Source organism: Oncorhynchus keta, chromosome 34 (genome assembly GCF_023373465.1).
Source record: "Oncorhynchus keta strain PuntledgeMale-10-30-2019 chromosome 34, Oket_V2, whole genome shotgun sequence".
Lineage (NCBI taxonomy): Eukaryota > Metazoa > Chordata > Actinopteri > Salmoniformes > Salmonidae > Oncorhynchus > Oncorhynchus keta.
Window position 1 is genome coordinate 52381236 of NC_068454.1, and position 12861 is coordinate 52394096.

The window sequence follows — 12861 nt, forward strand, 5'->3', positions numbered from 1 at the left end:
CCTGGGTCTCGACACCGCCCTGTGCAACTGGGTACTGGACTTCCTGACGGGCCGCCCCCAGGTGGTGAGGGTAGGTAAACAACATCTCCACCCCGCTGATCCTCAACACGGGGGCCCCACAAGGGTGCGTTTTGAGCCCTCTCCTGTACTCCTTGTTCACCCACAACTGCGTGGCCACGCACGCATCCAACTCAATTATCAAGTTTGCGGACGGCACAACAGTGGTAGGCTTGATTACCAACAACGACGAGAGGGCCTACAGGGAGGAGGTGAGGGCCCTCGGAGTGTGGTGTCAGGAAAATAACCTCACACTCAACGTCAACAAAACTAAGGAGATGATTGTGGACTTCAGGAAACAGCAGAGGGAACACCCCCCTATCCACATCGATGGGACAGTAGTGGAGAGGGTAGTAAGTTCCTCGGCGTACACATCACAGACAAACTGAATTGGTCCACCCACACAGACAGCATCGTGAAGAAGGCGCAGCAGCGCCTCTTCAACCTCAGGAGGCTGAAGAAATTTGGCTTGTCACCAAAAGCACTCAAACTTCTACAGATGCACAATCGAGAGCATCCTGTCGGGCTGTATCACCGCCTGGTACGACAACTGCTCCGCTCACAACCGTAAGGCTCTCCAGAGGGTAGTGAGGTCTGCACAACGCATCACCGGGGGCAAACTTCCTGCCCTCCAGGACACCTACACTACCCGATGTCACAGGAAGGCCATAAAGATCATCAAGGACAACAACCACCCGAGCCACTGCCTGTTCACCCCGCTATCATCCAGAAGGCGAGGTCAGTACAGGTGCATCAAAGCTGGGACCGAGAGACTGAAAAACAGCTTCTATCTCAAGGCCATCAGACTGTTAAACAGCCATCACTAACATTGAGTGGCTGCTGCCAACACACTGACTCAACTCCAGCCACTTTAATAATGGGAATTGATGTAAAATGTATCACTAGCCACTTTAAACAATGCTACTTAATATAATGTTTACATACCCTACATTATTCATCTCATATGTATATACTGTACTCGATACCATCTACTGCATCCTGCCTATGCCGCTCTGTACCATCACTCATTCATATATCTTTATGTACATATTCTTTATCCCTTTATACACACAAGTGTAAGGTAGTAGTTTTGGAATTGTTAGTTAGATTACTCGTTGGTTATTACTGCATTGTCGGAACTAGAAGCACAAGCATTTCGCTACACTTGCATTAACATCTGCTAACCATGTGTATGTGATAAATAAATAAAATAAAAATTATTTTTTTTATTCACTTGTTATTTTAATTTTTTAAACTCTGTTTATTAAGTTTTACACACACACACACACACACACACACACACACACACACCACACACCACACACCACACACCACAAAGCAATATAAATAATATACTCAACTAGAAAAAAAAATACAAATAAAAAAACAATAAAAAAATTGCTTTAAAGATACCATACTTTAGACAAGTTAAGCATACCAGGCAGAAGGCTACAGAGGTTAAAGGGCAATCTATAGTACAGGGAAAGAGCAAACACCTCACCATTGTTCCTGTAAACAGTCAAGTGATAAGGGTGGAGAAATGCAACCACTTACAGAGAGTCATGGCCACAGACAGACCATTCACTGGACATATTTTTCTTTACAATGCTTTAAAATAAAAAAATAAAATTATTATTCATGTAGGCGTGAACAAAGTGTAAAAATAACTGGGAAAAACAAGCTCACACTTCAGTCTCTGCCCGAGCAAGATGAACAAGGCATCTGCGGATCACAATCAATAAGCACATGGACCTTAATGCCCCCCCCCCCCAGCAAAAACAGAGAGAGGCTTCTCCAACCCTTAAGTCACAGACTTATTTTAGTATTAATTGGAATGCCATCAGAGGATGGACTGCTTAAAGTAAGACCGGAATGGAGCCCAAGCCTCATTAAACAGTTTGGGGTTCCCACATGAATTGAATTTGATTTTTTCTAGTTTCAGAGAGCACAACACATCCCTCACCCAATATTTATAAGATGGGGGAGCTGCCATCTTCCAGTTCTGTAGTATTAGCAGTCTAGCTAAAAGAGTTGTATAAGCAACAGTGTTCGACTGGATTCTTGATCGGGGGGTACCCATGGGCAGTACTCCAAAAAGGGGAGACGGATCTATAACAGCGTCATATATATCAGAGAAACATTTAAATATTAATTCCCAGAAACCTGACAGTTTATGACAGCCCCAAAACATATGCAACAGTGTGGCTGGTTCCTCTTTACATCTGACACAGGTAGGATCAAAATCAGAGAATATTCTTCCAAGTTTGGCCCCCGACCAGTGGATACGGTGAACCACCTTGAATTGAATGAGGCTGTGTCTAGTGCTAAAAGAGGACGAGTGCACCCTGTGCAGCACAGATTCCCAGGCGTCTTCCCCAAGTTCCTCCCCCAAATCCTTTTCCCATCGAGTCTGTAAAGGCACCAAAGAAGGGTTCTGTAAGTCATGAATGATTGCATATACATCTGAAATTGCGCCCCTAGGAAGCTTGTTCAGCTCCAAGATGCTCTCTATAGCTGTATTCGCAGGCCTATTGGGAAATCCAGGTGTGTTAGCCCTGACAAAGTTTCTAGTCTGGAGATAGCGGAAAAAGTGGGATTGGGGAGATTGAACTTTTCCTGCAGCTGAGAAAAAGAGGCAAATATATCAAAGAAAAAGTGCACTCGAAGAATTATGTCACGGGGCCTCTCCCCATCCCGGGGCTTTGGGCGCAGCGACCGGTGGGCTCGATCAATCAGGGGCTTTTCATCTAAGGCAAGAACATCCTTCAGCAGCCCCGAAACTAAATCCGTGGCTCGATGCATTTCCACGGACTCTGGGACTGATACAAGTCTCAGATTATTGCAGCGAGAGAATCCCTCTAGACTCAAGCAGCTCTCCTTCACCTTTTTCAAATCCGCAGCTAGGCGTTTAACTTCAGCCTCCAGGGATGTAGTTAAATCGGAGACATGTAGTGTGTGACGCAGTTGTTGTTTTGAGTATTGTGATTTCTGGCACAGTCTCGTTCCGCAGGATGGTTAAATCTGCTTTTAAAGTATCAGAAACCTCCTGTATTCTGGCCTCAATCGTAGCAACCACCTGTGTTTTCATTTCAACTATCTCAGAGCGTAGTAGTTTGATGGCCTCGAGAATGTTAATTTCAGCTCCGCCAGGCCAAGCCGCGCCCCCGGGCCCTCAGACTCAGGAGAGGGCGGTGATGAGAGCGGATCTTGTAGGCCGGGTTCTCAAAGTCATGCTTTTGGCCTTATGTTTGGTCGACATGCTGACATTCGGAAGCAAAGTAGTCTTGTTTTTTACAGAAAGGGATCACCAAATTAATATTTGAAAATAAATACGGTTCTGCTGCAGAATTCACATAAACTTTAAGAATACCACGGGAGCAAACGGAAAACACGTCTGTCGCACATGGCGTCCCCTACCATCCCTGTGACAAATAAATTTGATTTGAACAGTTGATGTTGAGATGTGTCTGTTAATTGAACTCCGTGAAGCATTTATTTGGGCTGCAATTTCTGAGGCTGGAAACTCTAGCGAACTTATGTATGTAAATGTAAACTTATCCTTTTCCTGTGGTCATCCTCACAAGAGCCATTTTCATCATCGCGCTTGATGGTTTTTGCGACTGAACTTGAAGAAACTTTCAAGTTCTTGAAATCTTCCGGATTGACTGACCTTCATGTCTTAAAGTAATGATGGACTGTGGTTTCAATTTTCTTATTTGAGCTGTTCTTGCCATAATATGGACTTGGTCTTTTACCAAACGCATTAAGAAAGAAAGAAATTCCACAAATTAACCTTTAACAAGGTACACCTGTTAATTCAAATAACATTTTATTTGTCACATACAAATGGTTAGCAGATGTTATTGTGAGTGGAGTGAAATGCTTATGCTTCAAGATCTGACAGTGCAGCAGTATCTAACAGGTAAGATCCTTATTATTCTCTATGTTTGGTTAGATCAGGGTGTGACTCGGGTGGGAAAGTCTATGTGTTCTATTTCTTTGATTTTGGCCGAGTATGGTTCCCAATCAGAGGCAAGCTGTCTATCGTTTGTCTCTGATTGGGAATCATATATAAGTTGTCATTTTCCTTTTCGGTTTTGTGGGTTCTTGTTTTCTGTTTAGTGTTTTTCACCTGACAGAACTGTGCGCTTTCATTTTCACTTTTGTTTGAGTGTTTTTGAATATTAAAATCATGAACACTTTCCACGAGGAGTGGACATGTGAAGAAATCCTGGATGGAGAAGGACCCTGGACGCGGGCCGGGGAGAATCGCCGTTCAAGGAAGCAGATGGAGGCAGCGAGAGAGGAACTGTGACGATATGAGGAATTAAGTCATCGATGGAAGCCCGAGAGGCAGCTCCAAAAATATTGTTTTGGGGGAGGCACACGGGGAGATTGGCGGAGTCAGGGTTTAGACCTGAGCCAACTCCCCGTGCTTACCGTGGGGAGCGTGTGACCAGGCACCATGTTATGCGGTGATGTGCACTGTGTCTCCAGTGCGCATTCACAGCCCGGTGCACTCTGTGCCAGCTCCCCGCAGTTGCCGTGCTAGAGTGGGCATTCAGCCAGGACTGATTGTGCAGGCTCAGGCCTCCTGGTCTCCGGTGTGTCGCTTTTGCCCAGGATATCCTGCACCAGCTCTATGCATGGTATCCCCAGTTCGCCAGCACAACCCAGTGCGGCCTGTGTCAGCTCCCCGCACTTGCCGTGCTACAGGGGGTATTCAGCCAGCTCTACGCTCCAGACCTCCAGTGCGCCTCCACGGCCCAGTATATCCTGCACCAGTATGTCTTCTCAGTCCGGTGAGACCTGTTCCGGCTCCACGTATGAAGCCTCCAGTGATGATCCATGGCACAAAGCCTGTCACGCCCTGACATTAGAGATCCAATGAGAGCCGTTACACTAACAAATTCCACAACAAAACCTAATACACACAATCTAGGGAATGGGATGAGAATATATTCTATAAAATATATGGATGCGCAGTGATAGAGGGGCTAAGATGCAATAGATAGTGAAGGATACAGTATATGCATATGAGATGAGTAATGTGAGATATGTAAATGTTCTTTAAAAAGTAGCATTATAAAAGTGACTGGTCCATTTATTAAAATGGCCAATGATCTTGTCATGTCTCGACTATCATTAAATGTGAAGACTGTATATTATCAAATCAATAATCGATGTGTATTTTAATTACGCCATTAAACATTTAACAAGGAAGTCGGGGCACCACGGAAAATGTGTTTATCGTGCCAATTTCCCAAAATATAACTCTTCAGATGTTCTTATCAAAACAGTTGCTTATTAATGAATTGTATTACCTCAGTGTCATTACTGAACGTTGCAAACCCTTGGATATCTGCACGAACCGTAGCATAGAATCATGAAGCAGCAAAAAAACAAATTGGCCTCATTTATTTTCTAAATAACTTAATCGATCACGGAATTACTTAAAACACACACAATTAGTTCATACATGGGTTACTTAACATGACGCAAAAAAAGTCCCGTAGCGGACAAAACTGATATGACTGTCGGAAGTTTACATACACTTAGGTTGGAGTCATTAAAACTCGTTTATCAACCACTCCACAAATTTGTTGACAAACTAGTTTCGGCAGGTCGGTTAGGACATATACTTTGTGCATGACACAGGTAATCTTTTGAACAATTGTTTACAGACAAATTATTTCACTATCACAATTCCAGTGGGTCAGAAGTTTACATACACTAAGTTCATTGTACCTTTAAACATCCTGGAAAATTCCAGAAAATTATGTCATGGCTTTATAAGCTTCTGATAGGCTAATTGACATCATTTGAGTCAATTGGAAGTGTACCTGTGGATGTATTTCAAGGTCTACCTTCAAACTCAGTGCCTCTTTGCTTGACATCATGGGAAAAATCAAGGGAAATCAGCCAAGACCTCAAATAAAAAATAAAAAAAAATTGTAGACCTCCACAAGTCTGGTTCATCCTTGGGAGCAATTTCCAAATGCCTGAAGGTACCACGTTCATTTGTACAAACAATAGTACGCAAGTATAAACACCATGGGACGATGCAGCCGTCATAACGCTTAGGAAGGAGATGCGTTCTGTCTCCTAGAGATGAACGTACTTGGTGCGAAAAGTGTAAATCAATCCCAGAACAACAGCAAAGGACCTTGTGAAGATGCTGGAGGAAACACCTGACAGCTGGGAAATGTACACATTAAGAGATATAGTTGTGTTTCCTGTCCTTCATGAGATCACCAAATTAAACACTCGACATGACTGTCCCTTAAGTGTCCACGGACCGTTCCCACATTCTCAAAAATATAAATATTGTTTAATTCTCCCATTTTTGGGGATTAGGAGATTCTCTCCCTCAACGAGACCCGTAATCTGCTCAATACACGAAAGCCAAAACACCGGTACTCACACAACCAACGGGCAATGGAACAACAATCGACAACCCAATGGTGAAACAAAGGGCATTTATACAAATACAGTCAGTGGGAATGGGGACCACGTGTGCATAATGACACAGTTCTGGATGGATCCTTGATAGACATTTCTAAGTGACCCTAAATGTTTGAATGGTAGTGTATGTATGTAAAGCTGTGTAGTAAGTAAGGCTAGTATTACTAAAGCATCATTTTAGGTGAACAAAAAAAAAAATCCATACCAGCAGTGGCCAACCTTGCGCTACAGATGCCTGATCTACTGGGTGAGCAATCAGTCAAATTTATTTATAATTTTTTATTTATTTAACCTTTAACTAGGCAAGTCAGTTAAGAACAAATTCTTGTTCACATCAGTAGATGTCACAACGTGCTATACAGAATCCCAGCCTAAAACCCAAACAGCAAGCAATGCAAATGTAGAAACATGGTGGCTAGGAAAAACTCCCTAGAAAGACAGGAACCTAGGAAGAAGCCTAGAGGAACCAGGCTCTGAGGGGTGGCCAGTCCTCTTCTGGCTGTGCTGGGTAGAGATTAAAGGAGTACATAGCCATTAATTCCAGATTATTCTTCAATATGTTCAGAAGGTTAATAGATGACCAGCAGGGTCAATAATCACAGTAGTTGTAGATGATGCAACAGGTCAGTACCTCAGTTGGCTTTTCATAGCTGAGCATTAAAGATGGTCGAGACAGCAGGTACGGTAGAGAGAGAGAGAGCGAGCCAAAAACAGCAGGTCAGGGACAAGGTAGCACGTCCGGAGAACAGGTCAGGGTTCCATAGCCGCAGGCAGACAATTGAAACTGGCGCAGCAGCACAAACGGGTGGACTGGGGACAGCCAGGAGTCATCAGGCCAGGTATTCATGAGGCTTGGTCCTAGGGCTCAGGACCTCCGGGAGTGGAGGGAGAGAAAATTCAAGGGAGCATACTTAAATTTACACAGGACATAAGACAGGAGAATTACACCAGATATAAACAGACTGACTCTAGCCCCCCAGCACAAACTATTGCAGCATAGATACTGGTGGCTGAGACTGTGGGAGGGGGACACCGTGGCGCTATCCAACGATAACCCCGGAAAGGGCCAACTAGGCATGATATAACCCCACCCACATTGCCAAAGCACAGCCTCCATACCACTAGAGTGATAAACAGACCACCAATTTACTACCTGAGACGAGGCTGAGAATAGCCCACGAAGATCTCCACCGCACGAGCCCAACGGGTCGCAATACCAGACAGGAAGATCACATCAGTGACTCAACCCACTGAAGTGACACACCCCTCCTAGGGACGGCATGGAAGAGCACTAGTAAGCCAGTGACTATGCCCCGTAATAGGGTCAGAGGCAGAGAATCCCAGTGGAGAGAGGTGCACCAGCCAGCCAGAGACAGCAAGGGTGGTTTGTCACTCCAGTGCCTTGCACCTTCGCACCCTAACAGGACAATGAGTCTCACATTGATAGGCAGACCATTCCATAAAAATGTAGCTCTATAGGAGAAAGCTCTGCCTCCAACTGTTTGCTTAGAAATTCTAGGGACAATAAGGAGCAGACTTCTGTTCCACCCCAGCAATAGCACACTTGATTAGGTTTGATGAATTGAATCAGGTGTGTTATAGCTGGTCTGAAACAGAACCCTGCACACCCAGCAGATCTCCAGCAAGGGTTGGCCTGCTCCAACTGTAATAGGTGTATACATTGTGTGATGTTTAACTGTATTTTTGTATACAACATGTGCTAACATGAGACTCAATCATGGACACTCTTACTGACCGTTGTGGCTGCTTCACATGATCTATTGTTGTCTCTACCTTCTTGCCCTCGGTGCTGTTGTCTGTGCTCAATAATGTTTGTACCATGTTGTGCTACCATGTTGCAAAAGTATCTATATCCACAGTAAAATGAGTCCTATATCGACATAACCTGAAAGGCCTGCTCAGCAAGGAAGAAGCCACTGCCAGCCAAAACCAGCCAAAATTCACCCAACTAATTGTAGGAAGCTTCTGGAAGGCTCCCTGAAATGTTTGACCCAAGTTTAAATAGTTTAAGGCAATGCTACCAACTACTAATTGAGTGTATGTAAACTTCTGACCCACCGGGAATGTGATGAAAGAAATAAAAGCTGAAGTAAATTCTCTACTATTATTCTGACATTTCACATTCTTAAAATAAAGTGATGATCCGATCCTAACTGACCTAAGACAGGGAATTTTTACCAGGATTAAATGTCAGGAATTGTGAAAAACTGAGTTTAAATGTATGTAAACTTCCGACTTCAACTGTATGTACAAGAAATGTAATTAAATGCATTTCAAATGCAATGGAAAGTGGCAGGTTATGTTAATTAGGTTAGGGTTAGGGTAAAGCTACAATGCACACCGACCAAATCAGGTAGCCTAACCGAATCAGGTCATGACAAATAATCATGAACATCAAATTGATACTTACTGTCACGGGTTTCTTCCTGGGAAGGAGAGGAGGACCAAAATGCAGCGCGGTAATTGTCCATGGTTTTTAATGAGAAAACCTGAACTCATAACCAGAGTAACAAAGAGAAACCAGTCCCAACACAGGAAACAACCACCCACAAAACCCAAAACAAAACAGGCTACCTAAATATGGTTCCCAATCAGAGACAATGACTAACACCTGCCTCTGATTGAGAACCATATCAGGCCCAAACACAGAAACAGACAAACTAGAAATCCAACATAGAATGCCCACTCAGATCACACCCTGACCAAACAAAACATAGAAACATACAAAGCAAACTATGGTCAGGGTGTGACACTTACAATGCAGATTCCTTAACTTCCTGTGTCCAGACTCACAAATTGACAGTTACCCTGTGGATAATGCAGAGACAGAGTCAGTAAAACAATTCCACACCAGATGAAGAATAAGGTGTTCATGTTCAGGAACTAGCTAGCTAAATTATTCGAAAGACTAACTTACATTGGCTGGGGTCTCTCCATAGGGAGTTCATATTTGCCCTGCTGTGGATCCTTATTATTTTTTAGCTATAAATAATCTAGCTAGCTAGCCTAGCTACAGTGCATTCTAAAAGTATTCAGACCCTTTGACTTTTCCCATATTTTGTTAAATTACAGCCTTATTTTAAAATGGATTAAATAGTTTTCCCCTCATCAATCTACACACAACACCCCATAATGACAAAGCAAAAATAGTTTTTTAGACATTTTTGCAAATTTATTAACATAAAAATAAAACTGATATCAGTTTACTTTGTTGAAGCACCTTTGCCAGTGAATACAGCCTCGAGTCTTCTTTGGTATGACTCTTCAAGCTTGGCACACCTGTATTTGTGGAGTTTCTCCCATTCTTCTCTGAAGATCCTCTCAAGCTCTGTCAGGTTGGATAGGGAGCATCGCAGCACAGCTATTTTCAGGTCTCTCCAGAGATGTCCAATCGGGTTCAAGTCCAGGCTCTGGCTGGGCCACTCAAGGACATTCAGAGACTTGTCCCAAAGCCAAAGCCAATCCTGCATTGTCTTGGTTTTGTGCTTAAGGTCGTCGTCGTCGTCGTCGTCCCCCCTCTGAGGTCTTGAGCGCTCTGGAAAGGTTTTAATCAATGATCTCTCTGTACTTTGCTCTGTTCATCTTTCCCTCGATCCTGACTAGTCTCCCTGCTGCCACCACCGTGCTTCACCGTAGGAATGGTATTGGCCAGGTGATGAGCGGTGCCTGGTTTTCTCTGGACGTGACGCTTGGCATTCAGGCCAAAGAGTTCAATCTTGGTTTCATCAGACCAGGGAATCTTGTTTCTCATAGTCTGAGAGTCCAATAGGTGCCTTTTGGCAAACTCCAAGCAGGCTTTCATGTGCCTTTTACTGAGGGTGGCTTCCGTCTGGCCACTCTACCATAAAGGCCTGATTGGTGGAGTGCTGCAGAGATGGTTGTCCTTCTGGAAGGTTCTTCCAACTCCACAGAGGAGCTTCGGAACTCTGTCAGAGTGACCATCAGGTTCTTGGTTACATCTCTAACCAAGGCCCTTCTCCCCCGATTTCTCAGTTTGGCCAGGAAACCAGTTCTAGGTTGGGCTGTCAGCTCATTCTCCAAACACAGAGTTCTAGGCTAAATAAGTAAATGGGTTGACATTATTTTGGAGACTAAATAAACTGGTAATTAGCATAGGCCTTACTATTCAAACACACTGCAGTGAATGTTGTATTGGACATAAAGACTTACCAATTTCGATAGGCCCCATTTCTTAGCCTGGTTTCCAGTCTGTTTCTGTTCTATTGCCAACTCTTTATGGAATGTTTAGCTTCACAATGACAACAGAGTAGGCTAGAGGACCACAATGGAAACAACTCGACTAACCTGTTCCCCGCACATTGACTCAGTACCTGTACCCCCTGTACATAGCCTCCTTACTGTTATGTCATTGTCAACTTTTGTTTATTTAGTAAATATTTTCTTAACTCTATTTCTTGAACTGCATTGTTGGTTAAGGGCTTGTAATGGGCATTCCACGGTAAGGTCTAATACAATTTGATTTTAAGTATTTACTTTTTTGTGTGTATATAATCATCACCACTGTAGGTATATGTAAATGCCTGGTTTAACATTTTCATGTATTTTAAATGGTAAAATCACATTTAAAAATCGATTCAAATCAAGAGCACAAACTGGGACCATTTCTCGATTGGACCCATAGACTATCACTAGCCTATAAAATATAACGGCTAAGCCCCATAACCTACTAGACGTACTCATACAACAATTCCACCACTTGATGGCGCTGTATACCACATGACCGAATGAATGCATGTGACCACATCAAGAGGAGGGGTTTGAATGTGACAATTTAGTACAATTTAATACAATGTAACCATCTCAAGTGTCCAAGTCAACTGACTGCAAAACCGCAGACCAACTTGTTTACCAGCACTCGTTTCAACTGCTCACCACAAATGCAACACGAACGGATATCAAATGGGAGAAAACAGATTGTCAACAAAACGGAACCGCTGAGGGGACAGGGCCAGAGAACAGTCGTATGAGGTGCGTAAGCTCGTTGGGTGTGCATGATCAGGAGAATCTTACTGCATACGTGGTTTGGGTGGTTATTAAATGAGAAGTGCATATTTATACCGGGAAATATGTTTTGGGTTCAATTCGGAGACTAGGTTTATGCGGTCAGGACACTTTGGTGAGACCGGGGTTTATCCCAAATACCCCGTGTTTTTTTTCTCTCTCGGCCGAACGATCCGCTGCCTTGTTGCTAGGAAACGTTTGACAGCTCTGATATTTAAGATGGGATGACCAAGGCCTGCGGACTCCTCGGCTGAAACGGGCTCAAGCGGCACTGATTAAATACTCACCACCGCCGGCCTGCTTCTATTTAATCTACCAGCGCGTACTTTTCATGCGATGTCAATTGTAGGCTACGTTATCCATGTATAAACATGGCCATATAGTGTTAACCATCAAACATCGTTCAATTCGCGAGTCATGGATGGACATTATGTTTGGCAATAAAATATGGTACAGCAAAGTAGGTTAGCATATATCCAACCTAGGCTACTTGTCCAAAGCTTGAAAAACGAGAAGTGGCATTTTCACTGGAGCAGCATAAAAGGCAGGTATTGGACAGGACAGATGTGTAATGTGGTATCCCGTCACTCTCTCTCGTTCTCTTGATTCCTATGGTCATGCATCTGAAGGTCACTCCGTGAACCAGTGGTGTAGACAGAAATCTATTGGTGCCAGGGCCAGCAAAAAAATGTAGGTGGGTGGGCCAAAATTGAGGCACTCAGATAATCATTAAATTATCACAAATGCATAGCGTATCCTACATTAATGTAATCGATCGCACACAACAAACCATCTGACGTGATTTCACATTACAGGCCAAATAGTATTGTAGGCCTTTGTAAATCCATGACTCTTGCATTTTAACATGATTTATCAATGATTTGATGGCAATGCAAGGACATGTACCTCCTGCAATGCAGCATGGGCAGCCAAAATTACTATCTCCACCCTGTTGCCACATGGAGATGTGCCCTTCCACATTATTCCGAGCAACAAAGCTGAGCTCTCTTGGACAATGTTTCCCTAAAGAACAATCCCTTTGATATTCACCCCCAGCTGATGTACGACCTAGTACACTTGAAAAAAACAGGTGTCAACATCTTTGCTAGGAAACTGAAAGAAACTGCTCTGGGACAAAGCAAAAAAACAAAATAAGAGGAACTCTGCCATACATGCTCCAAGATCATGACCATCAGCCACCCAGAGAGACCAGCACCACTTCACCCTACACAATCGGGCCCCATCCAGAGAGGCCAACACCAGCCCGCACCATTGGGCCCCTTCCAGAGTGGACAG

General features: G+C 43.7%; 1 protein-coding gene and 1 long non-coding RNA gene across 2 annotated transcripts in view; one reads left to right on the top strand and one right to left on the bottom strand.

The window, feature by feature from the left end:
• Positions 1-6826: 6826 nt before the first annotated feature.
• Positions 6827-9086, bottom strand: LOC127915141 (uncharacterized). Its single transcript, XR_008090305.1, has 3 exons — positions 8954-9086; positions 7154-7394; positions 6827-7026 (listed from the first exon to the last, which is right to left on the bottom strand). It is a non-coding gene; the product is annotated as an uncharacterized LOC127915141 (long non-coding RNA).
• Positions 9087-11294: 2208 nt separating this feature from the next.
• The window catches only part of LOC118367263 (kelch-like protein 32), a 36551-nt gene continuing 34984 nt past the window's right edge, over positions 11295-12861 (top strand). Inside the window, exon 1 of the mRNA XM_035750534.2 lies at positions 11295-11532. The gene's annotated coding sequence lies outside the window, so the exon portion shown is untranslated. The remainder of the gene's footprint in view (positions 11533-12861) is intronic.